The 25,564-nt window shown below is 42.2% G+C and overlaps 1 protein-coding gene and 1 pseudogene across 3 annotated transcripts in view; one reads left to right on the top strand and one right to left on the bottom strand.

The window, feature by feature from the left end:
- The window catches only part of 3300002I08Rikl1 (RIKEN cDNA 3300002I08 gene like 1), a 146,713-nt gene that overhangs the window by 85,521 nt on the left and 35,628 nt on the right, over positions 1-25,564 (bottom strand). The gene's annotated exons all lie outside the window — the stretch shown is intronic.
- Ankrd40-ps3 (ankyrin repeat domain 40, pseudogene 3) lies at positions 3,905-5,239 on the top strand (annotated as a pseudogene).

Raw genomic sequence — 25,564 nt, 5'->3', positions numbered from 1 at the left:
CACCATCTCTCTAGTCCCATTGTTTTATTGATGACAGTAGAACTTGAACTTCTATTTTTGGTAGCACATGTTAATTATACAAAGTGAGAGTGTTAAGTATGATAAATGCATGCAAGTATGTACTAAAATGGGACTATAACAACCCTTCTATTTCTTTCTCATAACCCTGTCTACATCCATAGAAGGTCCCTGCCACTTTTAAAATTTAAATTCTTTTGTTTCTTAACATTCCAAATGTTGCCTACTTCCTGGTCGCACAATGAAGAGTTTTTTTTAACCCACCTGTCCTCCCCTTTGTCTCTGAGAGGATGCTCCCTACCCACTTAACCACCTACCCATTCCCACCCTATACCCATAGCATTCCCCCTTTCCTGGGGAATCAAGTCCCTATGGGATTAGGCACATCTTCTCACACCGAGGCCAGACAAGGCAGTCTCTGCTGCTTCATATGTCCCAGGGGACACAGACCAACCCATGTATCTTTGCTTGGTTGTTAGTCTGAGGGAGCTCTGAGGGGTGGGTACAGGTTAGCTGACACTGTTGTTCTTCCTGTAAAGTTGCCATCACTGTCAGCTCCTTCAGTCCTTCCCCTAACTCTTCCATAGGGGTCCCTGACCTCAGTCCAATGGTTGGCTGTAAGTACTTGTATCTGTCTCCATTAGCTGCTGATAGAGCCTCTCAGAGGACAGTCAGGCTAGGCTCTTGTCTACAACCAGAAAATGGCATCAGTAAGACTGTCAGGGTTTGGTTCCTGTGCATAGCCTAGATCTCAAGTTGGCCAGTGACTGGAAGGCCTTTATATCGGACTCTGATCCATTTTGTCCTTGCATTTTCTCAAGACTGGCACAATTCTGGGTCAAAATTCTGAAGCTGGGTTGCTGACACTTCTTTCCACTGGGGGCTCTCTCTATCTACTGGAGGTGGTCTCTTCAGATTCCATATGCTCACTGTCGGGAATATGTGCTAAGAGGAAAACTCACAGCTCTGAGTGCCTCCAAAAAGAAGCTGAAGAGAGCGTGCACTAGCAGCTTGGCAGCTCACCTAAAAGCTCTAACAAAAAGAAGCAAATATACCCAAGAGGAATAGAAGGCAGGAAATAATCAAACTCAGGCCTGAAATCAACCAAGTAGAAACAAAAAGAACTATACAAAGAATCAATAAAATCAGGAGCTGGTTCTTTGAGAAAATCAATATGATAGATTAACCCTTAGCCAGACTCACCAGAGGGCACAAAGAAAGTGTCCAAATTAAGAAAATTAGAAATGAAAAGGGGGACAGAACAACAGAGTCTGAGGAAATTTTAAAAAACATCAAATCCTACTACTACAAAAGCCTGTATTCAACAAAACTTGAAAATCTGCAGGAAATGGACAATTTCCTAGACAAATACCAAGTACCAAAGCTAAATCAGGATCAGATAAACCATCTAAACAGTCCCATAACTCCTAAAGAAATAGAAGCAGTTATTTAAAGTCTCCCAACCAAAAAGAGCCCAGGACCAGATGGGTTCAGTGCAGAATTCTATCAGACCTTTAAACAAGACTTACGACCAGTACTGTCCAAACTACTCCACAAAATAGAAACAGGATCACTACCCAATTCCTTCTATAAAGCTACAATTATACTTATACCTAAATACACAAAGACACAACAAAGAAAGAGAACTTTAGACCAATTCCCCTTATGAATATCGACGCAAAAATACTCAGAAAAATTATAGCAAACTGAATCCAAGAACACATCAAAATGATCATCTGTCATGATCAAGTAGGCTTCATCCCAGGGATGCAGGGATGGTTCAATATATGGAAATCCATCTACATAATCCACTAAGTAAACAAAATCAAAGACGAAAACACATGATCATCTCATTAGATACTGAAAAAAGCATTTGAAAAAATTCAACACCCCTTCATGTTAAAAGTCTTGGAAAGATGAGGAATTCAAGGCCCATAATTAAACATAGTAAAAGCAATATACAGCAAAGCAGTAGCTAACATCAAACTAAATGGAGAGAAACTTGAAGCAAGTCCCTAAAAATAGGGACTAGACAGGGCTGCCCACTCTCTCACTAGTTATTCAATATAGTACTCAAAGTCTTAGCCAGAGCAATCAGAGCAAAAAGGATGTCAAAAGGATACAAATTGGAAAGGAAGAAGTCAAAATATCCCTATTTGGAGATGATATGATAGTACACTTAAGTGACCCCAAACATTCCACCAGAGAACCTAAACCAAATAAACAACGTCAACAAAGTGGCTGGATATAAAATTATCTCAAACAAATCAGTAACCTTCCTCTACTCAAAGGATAAACAGGTTGAGAAAAAATTAGGTAAATGACATCGTTCACAATAGTCACAAATAACATAAAATATCTTGGTGTGACTCTAACCAAACAAGTGAATGATCTGTATGACAAGAACTTCAAGTCTCTGAAGAAAGAAACTGAAGATCTCAGAAGATAGAAAAACCTCCAATGTTCATGGATTGGCAGGATTAATATTGTAAAAATGACCATCTTGCCATAATCAATCTACAGATTCAATGAAATCCCTATCAAAATTCCAAATCAATTCTTCATAGAGTTATAAAGAACAATTTGCAAATTCATTTGGAATAACAAAAAAACATAGGATAGTGAAAACTATACTCAACAATAAAAGAACTTCTGGGGGAATCTTCATCTCTGACCTCATGCAGTATTACAGAACAATAGTAATCAAAACTTTATAGTATTGGTACAGAGACAGGGACATAGATCAATCGAATAGAACTGAAGATCCAGAAATAAATCCACATACCTATGGTCTCTTGATCTTTGACAAAGGAGCTAAAACAATTTAGTGGAAAAAAGAAAGCATTTTCAACAAATGGTGCTAGTTCAACTGGCGGTCAGCATGTAGAAGAATGCAAATCAATCCATTCTTATCACCCTGTACACAGCTCAAGTCCAAGTGGATCAGGGATCTCCACATAAAAACAAATACAGTCAAACTAGTAGAAGAAAAAGTGGTGAAGAGCTTTGAGCATGTGGGCACTGGGGTAAACCTCCTAAACAGAACACCAATGGCTTATGCTCTAAGATCAAGAATCCACAAATGGGACTTTATAAAATTGAAACGCTTCTGTAAGGCTAAGAACACTGTCATTAGGACAAAACAGCAACCATTAGTTTGCCAATTCTACCTCCAGTAGAGGGCTAATATCCAATATATATGAAGAACTCAAGAAAGTTAAAAAAAATGGGATATAGAGCTAAACAAAGACTTCTCAAGTGAGGAATTCCAAATGGCTGAGAAGTACCTAAAGAAATGTTCAACATCCTTAGTTCAGGGAAATGCAAATCAAAACAACCCTGAGATTCCACCTCACACCAGTTAGAATGACTAAGATCAAAAACTCAGGTGAGAACAGATGTTGGTGAGGATGTGAAGAAAGAGAAACTCTCCTCCTTTGTTGTGGGATTGCAAGTTGGTACAACCACTGTGGAAATCAGTCTGGAGGTTCCTCAGAAAATTGGACATTCCACTACCTGAGGACCCAGGTATACCTCTCTTGGGCATATACCCAAAAGATGCCCCAACATATAAAAAAGACACGTGCTCCACTATGTTCATCGCAGCCTTATTTATAATAGCCAGAAAGAATCTAGATGTCCCTCAACAGGGGAATGGATACAGAAAATGTGGTACATTTAAACAATGGAATACTGCTCAGCTATTAAAAACAATGACTTTAGGGGTTCTGCTGATGGGCAGGCAGGAGCACAAGGCCACCCTGGAGTGGGAGAGTAGGTGCCAGTAGAGCTGGTGAGCCCTGCACTCCCTCCCCAGGCCATGGAGGCCATGGCAGGCAGGGATGGGCTCAAAGAGGGGCGGCTGAGGGCCTGGGACCTGGGGAAGATGAGCGCCCTCCTAGAGCAGAAGAAGCAACAGGAAAGGCTGCTGTAGGCAGCGGCCTTGCAGGACATTCAGAAATTGCAGAAACTGGTGCAGAGTGGGATGGATGTGGACTCCCAAAATGAGATCAAAGGCTGGGCCTGTTTACGCTGGGCACGTAAATGTAACCATGGGCAGATGGTATCCTACCTGTTATATTAGGAGCTGACAGAGAGATTCTTACAACAAAAGGAGAAATGCCTGTACAATTCACATCAAGTAGAGAAATCAGGAAGATTGTGGGAGTGGAAGAAGAAAAGAAGAAGGAGAAGGAGGACAAGGACTAGGACGAGGAGGAGGAGGAGGACGAGGAGGAGGAGGAGGGGGGAGGAGGACGAGGAGGACGAGGAGGACGAGGAGGAGGAGGACGAGGAGGAGGAGGACGAGGAGGAGGACAAGGACGAGGACGAGGAGGAGGGGGAGGACGAGGAGGAGGACGAGGACGAGGGGAGGGGGGAGGAGGGGGGGAGGAGGACGAGGAGGACAAGGACGAGGAGGACAAGGGCGAGGAGGAGATCCCCTAGCTGAAGAAGGAGTCAGAACTGCCTTTTGATCTTAACTATCTGACCAACCCAGCCTTCCCTCTTATCTACACCCCTGCAGCAGAAGGCTCCATCCAGCTGCAGAATGGGGTCCTCTCCCCACCTCCAGTGCCCACCCCCTGCAGATGGCTCACCTCCGTTGCTTCCCCCACAGACCCCCTTCTACTTGGGGCCTTTCCTAGGGAGCCACACCTCTTTGGCACTGGTCCAGAATGTTGCTATTTCTAGCCCTTTTGCCATACTTAGAATACCACAAAGCACAAAACTTGGTCTTGTCTGTCAGCAACCAGTGGGGTAGAACCGCTCCCTGTTCTCTGTCCCATCCAAGACACAGGTGTCTCTAGAGCCACAAAATGCTGTACCATATGCAGGACCAGTGCCAGCATCCTAGCCACGTTTCTTCACCGGAGCACTTCCATTAAATATGCGAGAGCTGGTTCTCAAGGTGAGGTACAGAACCCATCTCTTCATGAAAATGAGTTCATTGAAAGTGAACTTGATCGATAGAAACTCACTTACCTAGAATTGTTCAGAGTGAGTTGCTGTGAGCTGAGTGTTAATCCAGACCAAGTGGAAAAGATAATAGTTACCCAATACTCTGTTAAGAAAGAACGAAGATGTTGCACCAATCCAGGACTTCCAGGAGCTGAAACTGGCTCTGATGATAAGTGAGAATAATTTTCTGTTTAGAAACGCTGCATCCTCCCTGACTGAGAGGCCTTGATACAACCCGAGAGCTTCAAACCTGACAAACTAATGCAGCAGGGACTTTATCACTGAGTATCATAACAGTATGTGTCACCTCTGGGACAAAGGACAAGCCATTGATCAAAAAGCCTTGGAGGCCCGCCAGGGTCCCTGGAGCCACTGCGTAGTGTTCACTAACATCCTGCCTGGGCAGGCGGTAACCTCATCCCCCAGCAACGGTGCCGCTCTTACAAGCCTCTTGGTGGACAATAACCCTATTGCTGAATCTTTGAGCAGCTGGAAAATAGTCTTGAGAGGCAGAAGCTGAAGTTACCAGAGCCAGTGTTTTTTGTTGTTGTTTTGTTTTGTTTTGTTTTATTATTATTATTAAATTGGGTATTTCTTATTACATCTCAATTGTTATTCCCTTTCCCGGCCTCCAGGCCAACATCCCTTCTAACCCATCCCCCTCCACTTCGAAGTCAGTGTTCCCTTCCCCATCTTCCCCCCATTACCGCCCTCCCCCCAACAATCACATTCACTGGGGCTTCAGTCTTAGCAGGACCAAGGGTTTCCCCTTCCACTGGTGCCCTTCTAGGCTATTCATTGCTACCTATGCAGTCGGAGCCCAGGGTCAGTCCATGTATAGTCTCTGGGTAGTGGCTTAGTTCCTGGAAGCTCTGGTTGGTTGGCATTGTTGTTCATATGGGGTCTCAAGCCCCTTCAAGCTCTTTGAGTCCTTTCTCTGATTCCTTCAACGGGGGTCCCATTCTCAGTTCAGTGGTTTGCTGCTGGCATTCGCCTCTGTATTTGCTGTATTCTGGCTGTGTCTCTCAGGAGAGATCTACATCCGGCTCCTGTCTGCCTGCACTTCTTTGCTTCATCCATCTTGTCTAATTGGATGGCTGTATATGTATGGGCCACATGTGGGGCAGGCTCTGAATGGGCGTTCCCTCAGCCACTGTTCTAAACTTTGCCTCCCTATTCCCTCCCAAGGGTATTCTTGTTCCCCTTTTAAAGAAGGAGTGAAGCATTCGCATTTTGGTCATCCTTCTTGAGTTTCATGTATTCTGGGCATCTAGGGTAATTTGAGCATTTGGGCTAATAGCCACTTATCAATGAGTGCGTACCATGTGTGTTTTTCTGTGATTGGGTTACCTCACTCAGGGTGATATTTTCCAGTTCCATCCATTTGCCTATGAATTTCGTAAAGTAATTCTTTTTGATAGCTGAGTAGTATTCCATGGTGTAGATGTACCACATTTTCTGTATCCATTCCTCTGTTGAAGGGCATCTGGATTCTTTCCAGCTTCTGGCTATTATAAATAAGGCTGCTATGAACATAGCGGAGCATGTGTCTTTGTTCTATGTTGGGGCATCTTTTGGGTACATGCCCAACAGAGGTATAGCTGGGTCCTCAGGTAGTTCAATGTCCAATTTTCTGAGGAACCTCCGGACTGATTTCCAGAATGGTTGTACCAGTCTGTAATCCCACCAACAATAGAGGAGTGTTCCTCTTTCTCCACATCCTTGCCAGCACCTGCTGTCACCTGAGTTTCTTATCTTAGCCATTTTGACTGGTCTGAGGTGGAATCCCAGTGTTGTTTTGATTTGCATTTCCCTTATGACTAAAGATGTTGGACATTTCTTTAGGTGTTTCTCAGCCATTCAGCATTCCTCAGCTGTGAATTCTTTGTTTAGCTCTGAACCCCATTTTTTAATAGGGTTATTTGTCTCCCTGCGGTTTAACTTCTTGAATTCTTTGTATATTTTGGATATACAAAGTCCTCTATCAGTTGTAGGATTGGTAAAGATCTTTTCCTAATCTGTTGGTTGCCGTTTTGTCCTAACCACAGTGTCCTTTGCCTTACAGAAGCTTTGCAGTTTTATGACATCCCATTTGTCGATTCTTGATCTTAGAGCATAAGCCATTGGTGTTTTGTTCAGGAAATATTCTCCAGTGCCCATGTGTTTGAGATTCTTCCCCACTTTTTCTTCTATTAGTTTGAGTGTATCTGGTTTGATGTGGAGGTCCTTGATCCACTTAGACTTAATCTTCGTACAGGGTGATAAGAATGGATCGATCTGCATTCTTCTACATGTTGACCTCCACTTGAAACAGCACCATTTGCTGAAAATGCTATCTTTTTTCCATTGGATGGTTTTGGCTCCTTTGTCAAAAATCAAGTGACCATAGGTGTGTGGTTTTATTTACATGCAGAATTAAATAGTTGTCCAAGCAGAAATTGAGAGCTCAGACCTATTTCTAGCCACTCCTGTTGACGTGCACCTGAAGGGCCGGGCACTTCTCCTTGGTGTTGCATGCTCATGACACTCATGAAATTTTGAACTGACTAGGGAGGAAGACTAAGGGAAAAGAAAGGAGCACAGGTACTGGACAAAGGGATTCCACTGTGTCCTGTGGCTGGGAGGTCTCATATAGCATATTTATAAATGTTACTCAGGTTTAAAGTATTTAAAATATAGTTACCTAATTGTAAATAGGAGGAGCTTCACCTCCTGCAGTTTTCTTTTATGACCACTCATGACTGCAGCTGTCTATTCAGTCATCTTTGCATCTCCCCTCTACAGTCACTAGGGGGCTCTCTAATGCTTTCCAAAGGAGCCACCACCTTGCTCAGAGGCAGCTCCTGTCGCCCCTATCTAATTGCACCATTCAAGAAGAGAACAAGTTCTGCTGGTCCATCCACCACTCTCACCCCCACCAGGAATGAAGAGCAGCTTTTGAGCCTGATTTGTTGCTGTTTTAAAGGTTATTGTGGGAAACCAAACTAAAGGAGTTAGCATCTTTATTTTTGTATCAAAGATAAAGGTTATTTTGGAAATGATTAGGGTTTTTGCATAACTCTGAAGTCTGTTCCTTTTGTATACAAAGTGTTCAATATCCCATTACAACCACAGTCAGTTGTGAGGACCTGATTAGACTCTAGAGTGTGGTGTACGGATCTTCTCCAAGAGTTCATTCAAGAGTCTTCGCTCCTCAGCATCATTAAAGTTGAAGCCTCTGTTGACTTAACTTTAAATAGGACCTGGCCCACCCAGGAGAGCAGGACTGGAGCAGTGGTTGTCCAGGATCCCTGCTGTCTTTAGCTTTTTCCCCACAGAGGCTATAGTTTCCAAAGAAACTTGACTTCCTGGGTATTAATTTTATTAGAACACTGCAGTAGACTGGAAAGATGCAGATGCACTAGAAGAGAACTTTGTTGAGGTAATGACCTCCCACTGTCGCCTGAGTGCCTAAATGAGTTTGAGTGTTCTTCAAAGCCAGTGTCATGGTGTCACTGTGGAGTAACTGCATGGTACCCACCCCTGGCACAGCCGGTGACTTCCACTGAAGAGTGTCTGCATAGCAGAGTGGCCATTGCTCACCACCCCTTTTCCCAAGTGCTTTACTGAAGAAACCTCCCTTGTGTTTCAACCAATCAGACACTACTTCTTAGAAATACTAACCATTTTTCCCGTCTCATTTGCTTTGAAAAACTTCAGTAATTCAGTTAAGTGTGATTCTATCTTAGAAGAAATAAACTCAGCTTTAATTCATGTATAAGTTCCTGGGGTTCAGACTCCTTCAGCCACCCTAGTTGATTGGCTGGGAGGTGGGCTACACAAGAACAATGGAGAGCTTCAGAGTGACCAAAGGTCATGTCCCACATGGCTCTGCCCAGTGTCCCATCCTTTGCCACAGTTCTCTGGGGTCAATGTCTCTGGCAGTGGGAAGAAACTGCATGGTTGTTCTTAGGTGAGTCCCAACTTTTAATCTATGCATCCAGAGAAATATTTTTATATGCTTTGTGTAATTGATAACAAGGGATTTTCTTGTAACTGAATGCACCTCTCCTCCTCCACTGCATATTTAAAGCATGTGTTCACCTCTCTAAACCTTCACAGAAGACATTTCGTCATGTGTTGTTGACACTTTAAACATAACAGGTATTATTAAAATTAAATGTTAACTGAAAAATTACTTAATGAAATTCATAGGCAAATAGATGGAATTAGAAAATATTATCCTGAGTGACATAATCCAATCACACACACACAAAAAAAAAAAAAAACCACAGAGGGTATGGACTCACTAATAAGGGGATATTAGCACAAAAGCTTGGATTATCCAATGATACAATTCACAGACCATGGAGCACAGGAAGGACAAACACAGTGTGGATGCTTCAGTCCTTCTTAGAAGGGGTAACAAAAATATTCATAGGAGGAAATACAGAGACAAAGTTTGGAACAGAAACTAAAGGAAAGGCCATTTAGAGACTGCTCCACTGGGGATCCAGCCCACATACATACAGCCACCAAACCCAGACAATATTGGGAATGCCAAGAGGTGCATGCTAACAGGAGCCTCACATAGCTGTCTCTTGAGAGGCTCTGCCTGAGCATGACAAATACAGAGGCAGATGCTTGCAGCCAACCTTTGAACTGAGAATGGGGTGCACAATGAAGGAGTTAGAGAAAGGATTGAAGGAGATGAAAGAGTTTGCAACCCCATAAGAACATCAATACCAATCAATCAGAGCTCCCAGGGGATAAACCACCATCCAAAGAGTATACATGACCAGACCCATGGCTCCAGCTGCATATGTAGCACAGGATGGCTTTTTTGGGCATCAGTGGGAAGAGAAGTCCTTGTTCTTGCCAAGACTCCACCTCTCGTGGTAAGGGAATGTCAGGGGACGTGGGAAGGAGTGGGTGGATGGGTGGGGAAACACCCTCATAGACGGGGAAGGGGCATGGAATAGGGGGTTTATGGATGGGAAACCATGAAAGGGGATAACATTTGAAATATAAAAAAAATCCAACAAAAAATTAAAACAGAGCATAGGATCATTTAAAGGACAAGGCACATAAAATATTTATTTCATAATTATATGGTCTTAAATTTGTCGCTTTAAGGCAAACTGTCCAACTTTCTTTTTGGTGTCAAAAACACAACATATGCTTATTTTGTTGCTTCCCCTGTAAATCCAGCAGACGGCGCTCTGGTTTCAGTCTTTCAATTGTCTTTGCTTCTGCAACCCCTTTCATCTCTATGTACTGATGTCCTGACTTCTCACCAGCTTTAGCTGCCCTGCTGTTCCTTCTTCCTTGCTCTCTTTGAAAGTGTGGTCTCCATCCTGGACCTCGGCCTGAGTCATTTTATTGTAGAATTCATCTGGACTTTTTTTCAAGACCCTTCCAGAGAGCTCTGAGAAATTCCTGTTTTTTGACGATAGCCATTTGCATGAAGTTTGTAATTTTTCTTTTTCTTCAGCTAACCCAGGCATTTTTAGAAAAACAGGCTTGCTTCGTTCTCGGTGTTCTCGCTGCTGAGTCTGGGCTGCCTTGTGAAAACCGCCAACATGCTCACTAAGGTCTAGGAAACGCTTAGCAAACTCCACCATCGCGACCACACCACCTAGTCTACTGTGTCTGCACCATGGCCTTATTTCATTGCTTTAAAGCTACTTTTACTTCTTGGATTTGGTACCAAATTCAAAATATTTCTGATGCTATTTTAGGAATCTTCTTTCGGGATTTCTTGTGAGGAAATGGCTGAGGTTTCCTTGATCATGGCAGATTCACATTTCCTAAGACTTACAGGATTGTGAGACTCTGTGACTTCCAACATCCATAACTGATAGATCTAACTAGATCCTATAACATTTTATAGATTTGACCAAGAACTCTAGCTTGACACAAATGATTCCAGGTTTGTCTCTGAATCACTTAGACATACCTCGTCCTCTGCGTTACCATACCCTTAGCTCCTCTAGAGTGCCTTCCCATTTTACAGATATTCTTTCCTTGATGAAATGAAAATTGAAATTCTGAAGAAAATCTGCCATTTAACTTTTGGGTTCTCCATCAATTAGAATAGAAATTGGGAAATAACCAAAATATATAGGAGAACTATAAGATTCAGAATGTCAGTAGAAAAACCTTCATACTGCGTGACCCTGGACACCTCTAGGGATAGTTATTTAGTATGAGAAACACTGTGGCTCAGCCATCTGATGTGATCATGATGGTCATTTGTATAAAGCATCTATTGAAATAGGAAAAGGGAGATGTGCCTAGCATCCTCCCCATCTAAGCCTGTGGTCTGGCCAACAAATTGAGGAAAATAACAGATGAAAGAAAGGTAATTAGGGAAATAGAATATGCTATTCGAGTCCAAATTTTAGTGGGAAAGGAGAGAAAAATCTGTAATCCAACAGGCAGTAGGGGCCTTACCATTGGTCCCGTACAAGAACTTGGGGTCATCAGCACATATTCAGCACTTAAACTTCAGGAATCAGGGAAAGTTTTTTAACAAAGAATAAAAGAGCTTGGTGCAACCTAGCTCAAGGGGCTTTGGTACAAGAAAAAAAATCAAATGGAATCAGGCGGGTAGCTGTGGAAGGAGGAAAACTGAGTAATGTAACTTTCCATCCTTCCTTAAGAGAAAGAATACATGACTTGAGACAGTATGAGGGAAATAAATCCCTAAGAGATTGGCATATGAAAGCCAGTAGTAATACTTGGTTAACTCCATCTGAAGTCCTCATAAGTGTCAGGGGCTAGAAGATCAAAAGAGGAGGGACAGGAGGTATTGAGGGACCTCAGAATAAGACACAGTATATTTGAACCCCAGTTCACCAGGACAGATAGAAAAGCATTCATATGAGGAGTTTAACAAAAGTTTGATCCAAAAAAAATTGACATTAGGAAGGAACTTTTAAAATTTTAATAAACAGTTTCAGTGGCAATAACTTTGTACAGTAGAAAAGGCTTTTGTAGATCTCAGGACTTGGAACATCAAGGAAAGAATATCTGTAAAATGGGAAGGCACTCTAGAGGAGCTAAGGGTATGGTAACGCAGAGGACGAGGTATGTCTAAGTGATTCAGAGACAAACCTGGAATCATTTGTGTCAAGCTAGAGTTCTTAAGAAAAACACTGCTGAAAGTGCCCAGTTAAAAGCTAAAGGGCTTCTTGAATGCTTTAAAGCAGGAGGAGTTGGCAGATGGCGTCTGTGATAAAATAGTTCAGGTGGAGATGATCAAACCAGAGGTAGGTAGGTGATTATTCCTGAAGACTAAGCAGAGTATATGTATTTTTAACAAAAGTTCATGCTATGGACCCACAAATAGTCAAATTTGTTCAATGGAGAAGCTAAAGCAATAGTAAGAGCTACAGTGCCAATCCTGCACCCTTCAGACCTAGGAATCTAGTGGGTGCAGAAGGCAAGAGCAAGGCCACATGTCCCATTAGTCCTGAGTAGGTCTAATCACATTAAGTCACACCGACTGAGTTGATTGTGGATGGAGAAATGTCTGAAGACTCCAGGGAGGAGCTCCGAGATACAGAAACATAACAGCTCAAAGGAAATCACTGAGAGTTACAGGAGCTAATGAAGTTAGCAGTTTTTCTCCATGTTTTGTATCCACCTTGAACTGTGGAGTTGATACTGACAAAACAGATGAAATCTTCCATACTGTATTTGATATTGCTTATGTTCAATTTTAGTATCTTCTTAATTGTGAACTTGTGGGGTCACCTGACACTTGTGTAGAACAGATGAAACAGACAGTTTGAGTGCTTCAACTGGGTCATCTTTGTAATCCCACTATTTGATATGGGACAGACATTGCTTTGTATTGTCCACCCTCTGGAAAATGTTTTGGTCCATGGATGACACAATGCTGAGGATTGAGTGTTTTGCAGAGTTGACAAGACATTGGAGAGACACCCAGGAACAATACAGTCCTACCAGGCTATGTTACTTGACAGGAAAAAGTACCAAAGGGACCTTACTTGTGTGAAAAATGATACTCCCAGAAGGCTCATGGTAACTAAATGAAAATCCCATTGCAGGAATTGGCTACTTACCAGAGAGTTGATGGCTATGGAAACCCTAGAGGTCCCACAAACCATAAAATTCTTTGCTACACTTGTTGGATTTATGCCAGAACTAGGGAGTAAGACTTTGCTGAAGACATTGCTTTGACCTGACCATCACCATATAGGACACACTGGCTGGGATTAAGATGGGACTCCCACCCTGCTGGTCCATTTCATAGTGTCAGAGGACAGCATGCGTGTTGCTGGTAGAGAACTGTCACCCACATTCCTGCTTATCTGTGGACCATGATTCCTAACATACTGACATTGCAGACAGAGATGAGGGGAATGCTCCTCTCATGTAGTAGTGACAAGGCTGTTACAGGTAAGACTAACAGCTTTCTGATTGAATTTAAGGCCCACTCCATAGGAGGGAGTTCATATCTGATACTGTAGGCCTGAACAAAAACCTCTGGATGGGGTGGTCACAACAGGGAGGCAACTTCTATCACTTTATTAGATGGATTATATGTGCCTGTCAAAATTCCTTTTAAATAAGCTTGTTTTTATGTCATACATCATAGAAGCTCTCAGCATCAACTCATAACCACCACTGCAGTTCTTGTGAACAAATAAGTGACTGTTGTTGTGGTACTATGGCCTAATTCTTAGACATAGCAGATATGTAAGATAAGTAAGTCACCCCTAATTCTTAGACGCAACAGATATGTAAGTCACCCTTCCAAGGCTCTGGGACCATTACAGAAGAGGTGGAAGGAAGAATGTAAGAGCTGCAAGATGGGGGTGGAAAGCTGTGGAGCTGTTTCCTGGGAGTTTGAACCATTACACCCTACAGGAAAGCTCCTTAGCCAGAAGGTAACCAGCACAAAGTAGCTTCAGAAAGTCCCTGAAGCTGAGTATATTCATGAGGGCACCCCTTTCAAGAGTAAAATAATTGCTGCAGAGAGTTTCTTCAGAGAAGCAGAGCTGCAGTGAAGACTCTTAGACAAAGCCAGCTGCAAAGGAGACAAACCAGACGAGCTGCCTAGAAGCAGAAAGCAGCCAATGTGCCTAGAAGATGTATAGACCAACTGAGTCACTTGAAAGGGCAACCTCCAACCAACCAAGCTACCCCTAAAGAATGCTCTCCAACCTGTTGAGGAGACTGTAGGTTATAAGGTTCCCAGGTTGTGTGAGATGTCACTTGTGTTTGGTGGACTTTGCTAATGCCTCTGTCTTTGAGTCATTTCAGCTTCTGTAAATAACCTCTCACCCATAATTCTATAAGTAACCCCAATGAAACTCATGGTTTACCAAGTTCGACTTTGCTGCTCTTTGTACTTTTTTCTGTCCTACTCTCCCTGTGTGGTGAATAGCAATCTATGTTGTGTCTGCTTCTACAAGAGACTTAAGTTCCATTCCCATCCCACCTCATTGAAAGGAAAAGCACCTAATACAGTGCATTTTAAAGGACTCAGCCTGGAGTCACACATCTGTAATTCCAGTAATTAGAAAGAGGAAGAAGATCATATGTTTGAGTCCAGTTTGTATTTTATACCAAATCCTATATCAATTTTTCCTATGTATGTTCACCCTTTGTCAATCACAAGAAAAGAAAGAAAGAAAGAACAAGAGAAAGAATGAAATGAAAGAAAGAAAGAAAGAAAGAACAAGAGAAAGAGAGAAAGAAAGAATGAAATGAAAGAAAGAAAGAAGGAAAGAAAGAAGGAAAGAAAGAAGGAAAAGGAAAGGAAAAGGAAGGAAGGAAGGAAGGAAGGAAGGAAGGAAGGAAGGAAACGATTAAAGAAAATTCTCTAGACACAGGACTTTAGGAGATATATCAGGTAAGTTTCCAAGTCGACCACGCAAGAAAAAGGAACTGCAGCATTCTACAACATTTCCAGAACTGAATTATAAAACTAAGAAGCTGGTCAAATTAGTGCAGACAAGGACCACACTACAGAACTCAACAGAAGACAGTAACTGAACAGAATGAATGCTAGAGTTTTTTTTAAGATTTAGCTTTGTGTGTGTGTGTGTGTGTGTGTGTGTGTGTGTGTGTGTTTTCTCCATGTTGAAACATGTGCTGCCTTGAGTACCTGTGCCTTCAAGGCTAGAAAAGGACAGTGCATCCAGTGTACCTGACATAGGTGGTTACGATCTATATGCATGTGCTAGATATTGACTCCTAATCTGCAAGAACAGCCAATGTTCCTAATTCCTGAGGCATTTCTCCATAACCAAGCACCTGTGATTCTACAGAGGCCACCTTAGGCATTTGTCAGATTACCAAAAAATACAGATGTATGAGAGACCAACTGAGGGTTTGAGACAGAACATCTGAAAAACTTTTAGGAAAATGTGTGATGCTCACCGAGGGAGTGTGCATTGTCATTAGATGGGATCAACAGATTCATAACCCAAAGGCCAAAGGGGAGACTGATCACACAGGATGTTCCTCATGTAAGAATGAACCATAGCCTGACCACAGTGCTTCCATAAATCACAAGCACTAAATCAGGAAGACTCAGCTGTCTGTAAGTAACTGTATTGCATCCCCATGTGAAATGTATACAGTGAAGTAGACACATAAAAGGTTCTTTTTCACAATCAAATTTGTTCACAGAGATGCACCAGAGGAGAAATCATGCCATCTGATGTCAGGTGACCAGTGCTGCTGACCAGTGACCCACATATAGATTGGAAGTATGTCACATGATAATATCTTTCATTTTGTTTAGTTTTAGTTTTGTTATTCATTTCCTTATGTATTTATAATTTTAAATTGCATTGTGTGTGTGTGTGTGTGTGTGTTGGGACATATGAAACACAGATTGTGTGTGGAAGAACAATTTGTGGGAGTCAATATGAACTAAGGTCATAATGATTAGAAGCAGGTGCTTTTGTCTGGGAAGCCATCAAAAAGAAAATAACTAGTATTATCTCTCTCTCTCTCTCTCTCTCTCTCTCTCTCTCTCTCTCTCTGTGTGTGGGGGGTGTGTAAATATATGCGCGGTTAGTTGTGTATAATGTGTGTGTGATTATAAAGTACATTACACAGTGAGCATGGTCCATGACACATACCTGAAATCAAAGGATAATTTTGTGGAGTTAGTTTTTCTTTCCACCTTTACATGGATTCAAATGATCAAATTCATGTCATGAGGTTGAGTGCCAAGTACCTTTACCACTAAGCTGATTGTCAGGCTCATAAATGAGATACTTAGAACATACTTGCAGATCAGCCATGTAGCCCAAATATATAACAAGTAAAGAAAGTGTATATCCTCACCACATAATATACATTTTACTACTGTCAGGCCCATTCTAGTATTTACTACCCCAAGATGCAAGTAGATTATAGATATTACAGTTTACTAAAACATGTCTCCCCTCACATTCAGGCTATTCCTGGTGCCATTCTATGTCAAGCAAACATAACCAAGTATGAAGGAGTCATACACATATACCTTGTGTTTATTTTAGTCACCTGTTGTCAGTCTGGTGAACTCAAGAGTCAGGAGTCTTTAGGAAGTCCAGAGAATACTCACATCTCAGAGCAGTTGGCCACACCAGTGAACTGACCTTCATTTTGCACAGTGACCTCTCCCACATCTTATTTTTCTGGCACCACTCACATTATATACAGCACATGGAATAACTTATTCATCAAAGTTCATATTATCAGCCCAACTTCCACTCAGCAGTACCCTATTGAAAGTTATATTTAGGATAGTCAAATTTTACATGCAGATTTTCAGTTCTGGCAGATTTTATCCCTCCCTTTCCTACTCTTTTTTATGATGATCAATTATATCAGTGATGATGCAATATGAAGACTAAAAACATCAGGTGAAAGGCTGTCAGACTGAACAAGTATAAAATCCTACCTGGCAGAAAGAGAGCTTCTATAAAAAGACTTCTATTGCTTTAACATTTGGTTTACAACATAGACACTAGGCAAAGAATGATGGAGCAAGAAGGGCTATATTGATATCAAATTGATTTTGCTGATACTAAGAGAAAGAAATTGGTCAGGTAGGTGACAGGTAGAGACCTTAAAAGAGTAAGTTCTACATTCCCTCCTCAGTCAGAAGTTGATATTCTCCAGCAGTTCTGTCTTGACTGTAAGGCAGAAGTGTAAAAGGTGATTAGGAATTAAAACTCTAATGTCTGGTCATCTTTCTTCCCCTTTACACAGAAATAACCACAGCTTTATGGAAGATAGATGTGAGTGTAAGACTGAAAGTCTAGTCCAGACACCTAGATAAATGTGTCTTTCTTGTAGGCAGCACACAGTTGAGTCTTACGCTTGCACAGGATGACCTTTCTAAAAGTCCTCTGTAGTTGCCTATGAAAATCATTACTCAAACATTTGAGATATTGACCTGCAGCATTTATAATCCTAAATAAAGTACAGGGCCAAGATCAAATTAGTATGAGTATGGGATTTAAACAAAATTGACAATAGATTTTTTATACATAATTTTCTGATTATGGTTCAACGTCCTCCAATTCTTCCCAGATTCTCTATATATTCCCACCCTCCCAAGTCCACTACCATCTCTTCTTCAACAGAAAAGAATCAGGCATCTTAAAAAGAAATAAAATGATAATGACCAAAAATAAGACAAAATGAAAACAAATCACAATAAGAAAAAAGCAAACAAAGGGGCAAAACTAAAGCCAAAGAAAAAGCCCAAGAAATATATATAGACACAGAGACACACACATTCACATGCACAGAAAAATATCCCACAAAACCACAAAAAAGAGTATGTAGCAAAATTCCTGTAAGGGGGGTGAGGGTACGGGGCAAAACAAAGCACCAGGAAACAAACAAGCAAGGAAAGAAACAAAAAAGTCCTTCCAAAATGTCTCTGAGTTCATTTTGCATCAGTTATCTACTTCAGGGCATGGGGGTCTGCTCTTAAGTGTGTTTTGTAAACCCACAAAGACTCCTTTAGAGAGAACTAATTTTTCCTATGTAAATTTTTATGAACTGGAGATAGTTTCTGAGTTAGGAATGGAGGTTTGGGTCCACTTTTCTCACCTCTGGAATCTCATTCAGCTCAAACCTGTGCATGCTGCCACAGTCTATATATAAATATGTGTATTTATATATAAATAAATATGTGTATATAAAAATAAATATTATATGTACATACATGTGTGTATACATATTTGTAGGGAGCTGCGATGTGCCGCGCCTCAAAGATGGCTCTGGTTTCCGCCTTCCACCCTCCCGAGGGTGAGCGCTCCTTGTAGTAAACAAGTCCTTATTTGGCTATGCCTGCCTGGCCTGCTAGCTTCCGAATAGTGACAGCCTATCTGCATGACCCACGTGGCTTGCTAGGATTGGCCAGCGCTAGCTATTTAAGTGTGGTGCGGGGGCTCCCGGGGTCAGAAGATTATATTGAGGTTCCTGAGTAAACTGCTTGAAGAAGATCTCCTCTGGTCGTGTCTTTCTTGCTGGTCGAGGTTGGGTGCGGCAAGTGGTGGCCCGTACGGGGACCTCCTGAGATCAGAACTTCTTGCAGTCAGGGCAGTGCTGGAAAATTCCCAAGGTAAGGTGGGACCATAGGGACCACAGGAAATAAGCGGCTATAAAGTCTCAGGGTAGTGAGCAAGTAAAGTTCGTGATAGCAGCGAACTGAAAGTAAAGTTCGAGGTAGCTGCGAACTGAAAGTAAAGTTCGCGGCAGCAGCGAACCAAAAGTAGCAAGACGCGCGGTGAATTTAGCTGTAGCAGCATAGAAAGTTTTTGTCATGGGGACCTCACAGTCTCGTCCAATTTTTCTGGCTCTTCAAGAGCTGTTTGAGCGAAAGAAACTAAAAATAAAAAGGAGCACCATAGAGAGATTTCTGAGCGAATGCGATGCCATTGCACCCTGGTTCGCAGTCTCTGGTAATCTTACTGTGGCAAGTTGGGAAAAATTAGGGAAAGACCTTGATTTTGCCTGGGAACAGGGGATTCTAAGACCTGGGGTCCGTCCAGTGTGGTGCTTAGTGTGTAGTTGCCTTGAGGATCAAAAATGTTGTCAGGCAGCTATAGAGAAGGGGCAAGTTGCCCTAGAAATGCTTCAAGAGGAGAGGTCAGAAAAGCAGGGAAGCACAAAGGAGACAGACTCAGAAAAGACAGATACAGAGGAGGAAACAGACAAAACAGATTCAGAAGAAGAGTTACAGGAGTTGATAGATCAAATGTGGAAACAGTCTCTAAGGAATAGATAGAAGAAGAAAAGGAAAAAGCCTAAAATGGCGGAGGAACCTCCTGGGTGGTTCCCCTCGGCTCCTCCTCCCTGCAATGTTGTAGAGGGAGGAAGTAGAGTTTCGGGTAGTACATTCTGCCCAGAAGTGTGGAAGGCAGTCGGCACAGAACTACATCTGGCCTATCCTGTTAATGTGGATGCTAATCAACAAAGGTATCATGAGCCTTTAGACTTTAAGGTGATCAAGTCCCTGGTGGAATCAGTCAGGACATATGGCATTACGGCCTCATTTACCATAGCTCAGGTTGAGGCCTTACACAGATTTTGCATGACTCCTAGTGATTGGACTAACCTTGCTCGGGCCTGTCTTAGTCCAGGACAGTATCTAGATTGGAGAGCTTTTCTAATTGAATATGCCAATGAATAGGCTGTTGCCAATTTAGCGGCAGGAAGTGGGCGGGCAGCCTGGGCAGAGACATGGAGACTTAGTTAAATTATTAGAGGGTAAGGGTTTGTTTATTGCCCCCAAAAAGGTACAAAAAGGCAATCTTGTAAATTATTTAGGAGCAAAAGTAAGCCCTTATACCATTATCCCCCAGAAGGTTGAATTGAGGAAAGATAATCTTAAGACTCTTAATGATTTTCAAAAATTATTGGGAGATATTAATTGGGTTACATGTTACTTAAAATTACCAGATTATGAATTAAAACCATTGTATAATACTTTGGTTGGAGATTCAGCCTTGGATTCTCCTAGACAATTGACTGATGAAGCAAGGGAAGCTTTAAAAAAGGTTGAAAAAGGATTACAAGGCGCAATTTTACATCGATGGAAGGAGGGTACAGACATTGTGCTATGCATTCCAGCCACCTACATGCAGCCTACAGGATTGTTGTGGCAAGATGGCCCTCTGCTTTGGGTTTATCCCAGAGCTTCTCCAGCTAGATCAGTAGAGTATTATCCAACAGCCGTTGCAGGATTAGCCCTGAATGGGATCCAACAGTGCATACAATTTTTTGGTGTTTCCCCAACCTCGATCATAGTGCCCTATACAGGTCAGCAGATGAAGATCTTGTGTGGCACTGTGGATGATTGGGCTATATTACGCTGTGTATTCCATGGAGAGATAGATAATCATTATCCAAAACACCCTTTGCTATCCTTCTTTAAGGAACATCCCGTGATCTTTCCTAAGGTTACCTCCAGTGTTCCTATACAGGGGGCGCCAAACATTTTTACAGATGGATCCAAAAATGGCTGTGGAGCCTATATGGTTGACCATCAAGAGCCAATTTTGTGTCAATATCAACCCGGCTCTCCACAAGTAATTGAACTCAAAATTGTGCTGGAAGTTTTTAAAAATTGTTCTTTTGCCTTTAATTTGCTCTCTGATTCATCATATGTTGTTTATGCAGTTAAGATGTTAGAAGTGGCTGGTCCTATTAAAATTAGTAGCACGGTATGCCAGCTGCTGAGGGAACCTCAGGAATTGATCTGGGAAAGAGGTCGCAAGTTTTTTGTCCAACATATTAGAGCTCATACAGGTTTGCCTGGTCCTCTCAGTGAGGGAAATGATCTTGTGGATAGATGTACCCAAATGGAGTTTATCTTCTTAAGCTCATCATTGGATCAAGCCCGACAGTTTCATCAACAATTTCATGTGCCTACCAAAACCTTACAGCAGAAGTTTCATCTGTCGCGAGCAGATGCTCGACAGATAGTTTTAGGATGTCAACAGTGTATCACTTTCCATCATCCCCCTAGTGTGGGGGTTAATCCCAGAAGCTTACTGCCTTTAAAGATTTGGCAAATGGATGTAACTCACATATCTGGATTTGGGACTCTAAAATACATTCATGTTTCTGTGGATACTTGTTCAGGTGTTATTCATGCTACCCCTATGAGTGGGGAAAAGGCACGCAATGTTATTGGACACTGCCTAGAAGCCTCAGCTGCTTGGGGAAAGCCTCAACACTTAAAAACTGATAATGGCCCAGCATACACTGCCCAATCTTTCAAATCCTTTTGTAAACAGATGGATGTGCAGTTGAGCCATGGCCTGCCTTATAATCCCCAAGGACAAGGTATTGTTGAGCGAGCTCATCATACATTAAAGGAATGCATAATTAAACAAAAAGGGGGAATAGGCCATGGCAGAACTCCCAAGGAACAGATATCCTTAGCCCTTTTTACTCTTAATTTTTTAAATTTGGATGATGATGGCCTTTCTGCTGCTGACCGACATCAGTGTCGGGCAGGCATGTTGAAAGGTTATGTGAAATGGAAAGATGTGATCACTGGCTTATGGCATGGGCCAGATCCTGTGTTGTCGTGGGCAAGAGGGTCTGTTTGTGTGTTTCCTCAGGACCGGAAAGATCCGTTGTGGGTCCCTGAAAGATTGACCAGGAGATACAACAAGAATGAAGATCCTGCTGTTGCTGACACTTCTCAGTGTGACCCAAATGCTGGTCCAAACGGAGCCCCGGTGGAGGATACTATCAGTGTTTCCGAGACTCATGCCGATACCGATACCTCATGACCTTTAAGCCCACTCCTCTAATTTGTCTAAAGAGTTGTCAAGTTATCTTTTAGGTAATTGGACTGGAGAATTCGATTTCTTAATGGATCAGCTACGTGTAGCCATCGTGACCATGAACTCCACACGTGCGGATGCTAGACTGGCTACGGGATTGTCATCTTGGATTGCGCTGCTATGAATCATCTGAGGGAGTGGGTGGGTATGGGAGCCCTAGCTGGACTCTTGCTGCTGGTCTCCCTAGTGAGCCTGTGGTGTCTCTGTAGAATGAGGTTTGTTCAGAGGTGGCACACGGCTATGATAGTACAGGCATTTACAGCCATTGAAGCAGGACAGTCCCCTCAAGCCTGGCTTACTGTCATTCAGAAGACCTAGTTGCACCTCGCCCCTGAGTATGTGTGAGTGACCCTGCCCAGTGACAGGCAACTTCCCTTCTACCTAAGGCATGGAACCTTGTGGGCGACGAGGTGTCCTGAGATGGGTTTAATGAAGGGATGATCCTAAGACGAGGGGGTTGCCACGCTCAGCGGTGCCTTTGCCTGCTTGATTAATTAAACAAAAAGGGGGAACTGTAAGGAGCTGCGACGTGCCACGCCTCAAAGATGGCACTGGTTTCCGCCTTCCACCCTCCCGAGGGTGAGCGCTCCTTGTAGTAAACAAGTCCTTATTTGGCTATGCCTGCCTGGCCTGCTAGCTTCCAATAGTGACAGCCTATCTGCATGATCCACGTGGCTTGCTAGGATTGGCCAGCGCTAGCTATTTAAGTGTGGTGCGGGGGCTCCCTGGGGTCAGAAGATTGTATCAAGGTTCCTGAGTAAACTGCTTGAAGAAGATCTCCTCTGGTCATGTCTTCCTTGCTGGTCGAGGTTGGGCGCAGCACATATTTTTTCCATTTAGTCATTTACTTTTTATCTGGATCATTGCCCTCACTACTCTCATTCGCATCCTCACACAGTCCCTCCCTACATCATGCACTCCCCTTCTCCTCTGATCACTGGTGACGCCCCCAGACCTGATTATCTCCCACCTAAACATCAAGATCCTGCAGGGCTAGGCTTATCCTTTCCGCTCAGGCCAGGCGAGGTAGCCCAGTTTGGGGGACAGGATCCAAAATTACGCAACAGCTTTAAGGACAGCCCCTGCTCCAATTTTGGGGAGAACTGCAGACAGACTGAGCTTCACATCTACTACATAACTGTGTTGGGGGGATATGTCTAATGTGTGTATGCTTTTTCCTTGGTAGCTCAGTCTTTAAGAACCTCCAAGGGTCCAGGTTAGTTTACTGTGTTGGTCTTCCTGTGGGGTTTTCATCACTTCTGGGCACTCAGTCCTTCCCCCAACTCTTCCATAAGACATCCCTAGCTCTTTCTAATGTTTGTCAGTTGGCTTCTGAATGTGTGTCAGTTAGTTGCTGGGTGGAGCCTTTCAGAGGACATTTATGCTAGGCTCCTGACTGCAAGCATATGAGTATCATTGACAGTGTCAGAGTTGATGTTTGCTCTTGGGATGGGTCTTCCATTCCCACTGTCACTGCTCCATCATTATCACTGCATTTCTTTTACACAGGACAAATTTTGGTCGCAAGTTTCCTGAGTGGGCTGGTGTCCTTATCTCTCCACCTGAGGTCCTGCCGGCCTATAGGAGGTGCCACTGAGATCCCATTTGGGAGTCTCAGCTAAAGTAAACCTCATAGACTCTTGGGAGCCTCTCCCAGCCCATGTCCCTGGCACATTCTAGAGATGATCCTCCAATCCCTGCCAGTCAGCCACTGGTTTCCATTCATCACTCTGTCCCTTGGTCCCACTCTCCTGTCTCTCCCCATACGCCACTCTCCAGGCCACAGCTTAGCCTGCCTCCCACCTTGTTTTTTGATTTCTCCCAACCCCACATATTCTTACAATCTTTCTGCCTCCTCCACCACAGAGTTTCCTGTATGGGAGAAATTTAATTGAGACATTGCAAGTAGAATAGATTGTTTCAAGAATATCTTTGCACATTGTCCTTTTAGAGGTTTTATACTTATATTCTGTCATAGTACAAGAGGAAACTTCTCTAATGATGGCTGAGTTAGACACTAAAATATAAGTGTGTAATAAAGTCATTTTCTTGCTACATTTCTTTACCAGAACAGTTGTATTCTGTTTTCCCCTATGTCTCTGGTCCACCTACTTTCAGATTCCTGGTAGATGATTTCAGTATAACATTTTCTCTAATAGACAGATCATCTGGACCAAAACAAAACAAGAAACAAAAAATAGAAAAGAAACAAACAAAAACAACAGGGAAATATCAGAATTAACTGACATCATCGTTAAATGGGCTTAACAGTTATCTATATAATATAATACACAAACACCAAGGATTACACCTTCTCCTCAGAAGCAAATGGAAGCTTCTTTAAAACAAGTTACATCCTAGAAACAGAACAAACCTTTAAAATGTTGCAAAGACTGAAATAACTTTCTGTCTTAACTGACTAAATGTAGCAAAACTTAAAATTGAGAGCAAACAAATCTCTAGGAAATTCACAAACTTACAGATATAAAACAACTCATTACTGAATAGTAATTGGGAAAAAAAGGAAATAAAACATGTTGCCTGAACCAAATGAAATAGGGAATGCAAGACAACAAACACTGACACAGTCCCAGGAGGAAAACTAATAATCTACATGCTAACATTAAAAAAAAATTTAAGAAAATCATAAATAAATGACTTAATGATACAATATATTGTTTGAAATGAAATCAAATCATAACCCAGTGGATGGCAAGAAAGTATGAAAATCATGTACAAATCAAAGAAAACAATACAAAGGATGAAGAAATTGAGAGCTTATTCTTAGATTGACAGGTCCTGTGCCCAACTGGTCAATAGAACAAAGGGCCCTAATTCAACAGAATAGAAAATGAAAAGAGAAATAATACAAGAGGCCCCAACAAAATTCATCAATTATAAGGAAATACTGTAGAACCATGCATTACTTTAATCTTGAAAACCTAAAGGATTATTTAAATTTTTGATTCCACCAAAATACTTCACTTACACCAAGAAGTCAACAACTTAAATAGACCAGTAACAGGGGAAGAGTTTGAAGTTGTTAATAACAGGCCTTCCAGCTAAAGAGCCATTAAATATAAAAACCAGGGCCAGAGATCAACAACCAACCCTTCTTAAACTATTCATAAAACCAAACCAAACAAACAAACAAACAAAAACTCTACTAGAACAGAAGCAATACTCTCCTAACTGCTCCTATGTGTCCAGTGTCACCATGTTCCCTCTAATATCAAAACCATGCAAAGACACAGCATTAAAATAAAGTGCCAGGCCAACAACCCTGATAACCTAGGCACAAAACTGCTCATTAAGTCCTTGTAAACAGAGTGCAGACGTGCGTCACAGATTTTATCCACCATGATAAGTTGGTGTCCTCCCTGAGTGCAAAGGTGGCTAAACATGTGCATGTATGTAATGTAAGAAACCACATTAGTAAATTTAAAGACCCCAAACACAGGACCATCCTAGTAGACACAGGAAAGCCTTTTAGAAATCTTACATGCCTTCATGATGAAAGTTCTGGAGAATATAGAACCAGAGAGACTGTACCCCACTGTAGTAAAAGCTATGTATGAGAACCCACAGTCAACATCAACTGAAATTGGGAAAAGACTGCATCAGTCCCATTAACGTCAGAAATGAGATCCATGTCTACTACTCCCTTTTGAATGTGGTGCTCAAAGTACTCGTTGAATCTATAAGAAAGAGAAAAACATTGAACAGATAAAAATAAGAAAAGATGATCAACTATCTCC

Source organism: Rattus norvegicus, chromosome 3, assembly GCF_036323735.1.
Source record: "Rattus norvegicus strain BN/NHsdMcwi chromosome 3, GRCr8, whole genome shotgun sequence".
Lineage (NCBI taxonomy): Eukaryota > Metazoa > Chordata > Mammalia > Rodentia > Muridae > Rattus > Rattus norvegicus.
The sequence above is the reverse complement of the archived record's forward strand: the minus strand, read 5'-3'. Positions and strand labels throughout refer to the sequence as shown.